Genomic DNA, 5,745 nt, shown 5'->3' on the forward strand with positions numbered 1-5,745 from the left:
CAAAATTCTTTTCTTTAAGAACGTTGAATATTGGCCCCCACTCTCTTCTGGCTTGTAGAGTTTCTGCCGAGAGATCTGCTGTTAGTCTGATGGGCTTCCCTTTGTGGGTAACCCGACCTTTCTCTCTGGCTGCCCTTAACATTTTTTCTTTCATTTCAACTTTGGTGAATCTGACAATTATGTGTCTTGGAGTTGCTCTTCTGGAGGAGTATCTTTGTGGCATTCTCTGTATTTCCTGAATTTGAATGTTGGCCTGCCTTACTAGGTTGGAGAAGTGTTTTCCAACTTGGTTCCATTTTGCCCGTCACTTTCAGGCACACCAATCAGACGTAGATTTGGTCTTTTCTCATAATCCCATATTTCTTGGAGGCTTTGTTCATTTCTTTTTCCTCTTTTTTCTCTACACTTCTCTTCTCACTTCATTTCATTCATTTGCTCTTCAATCACTGATACTCTTTCTTCCAGTTGATCGAGTAGGTTACTGAAGCTTATGCATTTGTCACGTAGTTCTCATGTTATGGTTTTCATCTCTATCAGTTCTTTTAAGGTCTTCTCTGCATTGATTATTCTAGTTATCCATTCATCCACTCTTTTTTCAAGGTTTTAGTTTCTTTGTGCTGGTTATGTAGTTCATCCTTTAGCTCTGAGAAGTTTGATCAACTGAAGCCTTCTTCTCTCAACTCGTCAAAGTCATTCTCCATCCAGCTTTGTTCTGTTGCTGGCAATGAGCTGCGTTCCTCAGTTGAAAATGCAGAAATCACCCGTCTTCTGTGTCACTCAGGCTGGGAGCTGGAGGCTGGAGCTGTTCCTATTCAGCCATCTTAGGCGCACCCTCTATTCCAACTCTTAAAAGGCCAGGTGGAGATTTACAAGCAAGGAGCAGGGTAGAGGGTTGAGGATATAAAATGACTAAGTATTCTCCCTCTTTCCTCTTTGGCAACTTGGAATTTTAAAAAATCCAAGACTTCAGTAGTTTCTCTGAGAAAGTACAAGTTTCTAATGCTTACATTAACAAAGGCAGATATTAACAGATAATTCATTGATTTCCCTTGCTACAAAGTTATAAGATAACAAACAACAAAGAGATAATGTTATCTCTATAGCTCCTCAAAGTGCAGAGTCCATCAGTAAAAAGCAGATTCCTGTGAAAATTTTAGCAGGTTCTGTGTTGTAGCCACTCTTCACTGCAGATTTGGAGGCTAGGGGAAAAAAGCAACAGCAAGTTGCTGCCTTTCCAAACTATGATAACTAAACCATATAGAGCCAGACAGATAGTCTGCTGATGAGCAGATAATCTGTTTACCAGACCATCCATTAGTGCAAGATGAATTTGCAGGTACGAAATAAATTATTCATAAATGCAAAGCTAACAACAGAAGAGATTTTCTTTGTTTCATCATGTGCTGAAAGATTTTCTTCCTAAAATAAAATAAATGTGCAAATAAATAAGAAAATAAGTGATATCCATACAATGAAGAAATGTCTCTTTTGCATTACTTCCAAGTACATTGGTCAGCATGCTTGACCCTCCATGAACATACATGTATCCCTGACACTCTGCTAAAATAATTGCCTTAGGAAGGTACATTAAGTAAGATGTATAATTCACAATAATTGTATAAAAGGTTATAGAGTCATTAATAAAGAAAATAATTTAACAGATTTTGACTCTTCTATGTATCTATAATGATTTTCACTGACTTTCAACTGTTGCAAACACTTATTACACTAGACTGTAATTAGACTGTCAGACCCTTCCTGGCAGGGACTATCATTCAGTCCCCCTACCGCATCACTAGCACAGGGTTTCTGCCACAACAGGTGCTCAAAAATACCTTTTTTTTTTTTTTTAAAAAAAAGAATATTATGGTATTAACAGTCTTGTCTTTCCAAATATTAAAAATGCCCAATCTTTAATAGGGTATAATGAGGCCTCTTTGTTGCAATATTTAGTAGATTCTTTGTAATCCTGAAGTAACTTGACTTCTCTCTATAATTTCATAGTTTTGGCCTGAAATTCTCTGTGTTGGTTTTCATGTCTGATACCACACTTTCTATTCACAATACCTCACCCATTCCACAACATTTCTGCCTCTTTTCTTCAGTATCATTCCTGGTCTCCTTTTTCTCTGCCTCTATGGTAAGTGGTAGTGCTTTCAATTTAGGATTCCATCTTAGGTTGCCTTTTTTTCTCATTTTACACAGCTTTCCTAGGCTGCCTTCATAACTATCACTGTGTTAATTATCATATGTCTTAAATTTGGATCTCCAGATGTAGACCCTAAGACAAGAATGTATGGAAAAGGGATTTATTGAGGTAGTGTTTCCAGGGACAAGGATAATGTTAAAGAAAAAAAACTCACTCAATGACACTTGCTGAAGTGTAGTAAGACAGATTTTATTCAAACTATCGCAATATGTATAGTGACCACTACAAGGGGGTTTTGCGGTAGGGGAGAGATATTGGGCTCAACTTCAAATGCAGAAAAAAAGAAAAGAAAAAGAAAAAGTGGGAACTTATATCTAAGGAGTGGGGGTGGAGGAGGGTAGATGAATGGAAAATTACTAAAAGGAAACTACTGAAGTAAGGGGATAGTCTGGCTAAACCTACCTAACATGATTCTTATTCTTACTGAAGGTAGGCTGGAAGAGTCTGGATAAACAAACTTAGCAGAATTCTTAATAAAATTGGGCTGATGCAAACATTTGACATGGAAATTCAAACGTCGAGGGTAGGAAAGAGGATTGCGAGAAGCCTAACTAAAAGTTGGTCAAGGAGAGACTCTTTGCCAGTAGAGAACTAGAGAACATGGGACAAAGACAACTCAAAAACAAAAAGCAGCATGTGCCTTCAAGCAAAGTCCCAGCATCAGCCTTATTTTCAGGGAGCTCTGGAGTATATGTTGTACCCAGTTTTGTTACCCTGAAAGCAAGGGCTTTCCTATTCCTTCACCAGTCATTCATTGATCACTAGCAATGGAAGAGGGAAAAAAACAGACATAAACTCCCTTAGGGTCAGGGTCTGGCCATCCTTTCTGGCGGGCTGAACAGCTCCAGTGGCTCCAGAGTATGCCACTGAGGAAAAACGTCACAGATAGATTATGGCTACTACAGGAAAAGACTGCAGAAGTCACAAAATTAGGGCATGGGCACAGAACTGGGATTCCAGAGAATGGAGAGGGGAAGCACCAACAGAATCAGCTGGATACTAAAGTGCTAATGACCCTACAATCTGTCTGTAGCAAAGATTTTTTTCTGAACTTCAGACTCGTATTGCCCACTCCCTACAGGAAACTTCCTCTTGTACACTGCACCTCTGACTCAACATGTCTAAAATTAATATGTCTTCCTTCTACATCTGCACCTCCTCTATATCTTAGTGAAATTTCAGGGTCATCCCACAAGCAATCACAAGTCTATATACATCATAACATTTCTACTGTAAATGCCTTAGTTTAGGCCACCATCGTTTCTCACTTGGATTCAGAGGAATTCATACTAAAGAAATCTATCATATCTCTTCTCAGTATAGATCTCATTATTAGCTCCCCATATATCTTTAGGAAAAAAGTTCAAAAAGTCTTTAGTACACCCTACCAGGCATTTCAAAGTCTGCTCCCTGCTTAGTTTCATACTCATTCCTTGTACCCACACATACCCTAACTCCTAAACATTTCTAGAATTATCTGGCCATTCCTCATTACCAGCATTCTAGATCAAACTATTGTCTTCTCTCAACCAGTTTGCGGAAACAACTTCCTAACTGCATTAATAGTTGTGCTTTCTTCCCTCTCCTACACACAGCTGAGAGAAACATCTTTTGAAAATAAATTTGATCTCGTCATTCCTTTGCTAAAATGTTTCAGTTATGTCTCTAGTGATCTTGAAATAAAGACCCAAATCTATCATGGTTTAAAAAACCTTACATGATCCTCCAATATTGTTATACTTACTATGATTAGTATTTTAACCTGTCTGAAAATTTTGGAATGGTGTGAGGCAGGCAGGTATCTACTTTCATTTTCTTTTCCCCTCAAATGGATAGCTAGTTTTACCAGTGCATTAACTGCATAGTCCATCTGTCCATCTTTATCTTTTCCCACTTGTTTGAAAGACCTTTTCTTTTTTTTTTTTTTTTTTTTTTTTGTCTTCGGAGACAGAGTCTCACTCTGCTTCCTAGGCGGTGGCGTGCAGTGGTGCGATCTCAGCTCACTGCAACCTCCACCTCCCGGGGTCAAGCAATTCTTGTGCCTCAGCCTCCCGAGGAGCTGGAACTACAGGCATGTACCACCATGTCCAACTTTTTGTATTTTCAGTAGAGACAGGTTTTCACCATGTTGCCCAGGCTGGTCTCAAACTCCTGAGCTCAGGCAATCTTTGGCCTCCCAAAGTGCACAGGTTACAGGCATGAGCCACTGTGCCTGGCCTGAAAGACCTTAAAAAAAAAAAAATCATATATTCATTTACATTGGATTGCTTCATTACTCTTTATTATGTTCAATTTATCACTTTGTCACTTCCTTTAACAATACTATTCTCTTGATTCATGTAGCTTTAGAGGAGGGCAGCATTTCTCTCAGCATTCTTGATTTTAAAACTTAACTTTTCTAAAAGCCAATGGCTTAGCCTTTAAATTACCTTGGTCAAAAGTTGAAAATTATTTTTCCATCATGTAGGGGCCAATACCAAGGATTCACTATATGCTATATATCAGGTAGTTAATACAAACTATACTCAAAATAGACTTTAGAATATATTTTTAATCTATTATCACCAAACCTACAGAATTATAGTACTCTGTCTCATTTACATAATGAAAGGTCCAGCCAATTTATTATTATTATTATTATTATTATTATTATTATCATTATTATTAAGATAGAGTCTCACTCTCTCCTGGAGCACAATGGCATGATCTTGGTTCACTACAACCTCCACATCCCAGGTTCAAGCGATTCTCCTGCCTCAACCTCCCAAGTAGCTGGGATTACAGGCGCCCACCACTACGCTCGGCTACTTTTTGTATTTTTAGTAGAGATGGAGTTTCACCATGTTGGCCAGGTTGGTCTCGAACTCCTGACATCAGGTGATCCGCTGGTCTCCAGCCTCCCAAAGTCTTGGGGTGACAGGCGTGATCCACCTCGACTGGTGCTAATTTATTATTATTCAGGTGCTATTTATTCATTTCCTACATCGTCAAGGGCCCTATTATTTCTTATTCCTCTGCTTTTGTGTTTCCTAGAGTTGGCTTAGACTTGTTGATTTATTCCTTCAAAAAGCAGAAAGAAGATTTAAAAATCTGTTTTTCTAATTACTTAACGCATGAGGCTAAACCTAACCACTAAGGTCTGTTCCATCCTGCTACACAAGTAAGGTTTGGGCTGAACACATAGCTAGAATACCAGATTTCCCTGTTTTGAGATTAACTTTTTGGCAAAGAAATGGAGCAGAAGTGATATATGCCGCTTCCAGACCTGGCTCATGAAAACCTCCCATGCATGTTCTCTAATGTTCTTCAGTCTCTGAACGACTGGGATGGCAATTCCTAGGGCAATCTTTTAAGTATCATATTGAAGACTGCAGAACCAGTGTCATCCTGGGTCCCTGAAGGACTTCATACAACAGAGCTGCTGCTAATATGGAACCCTTGCTCTGACCAAAGAAATAAACTTCCTGTTCTTTAAGGAACCAAATTTTGAGGAATCTATTTACTTCTGTAATTTAGCCTCCACTATCTAAAATAAA

This window comes from Rhinopithecus bieti, unplaced genomic scaffold (assembly GCF_001698545.2).
Source record: "Rhinopithecus bieti isolate Rb0 unplaced genomic scaffold, ASM169854v2 scaffold_947, whole genome shotgun sequence".
Lineage (NCBI taxonomy): Eukaryota > Metazoa > Chordata > Mammalia > Primates > Cercopithecidae > Rhinopithecus > Rhinopithecus bieti.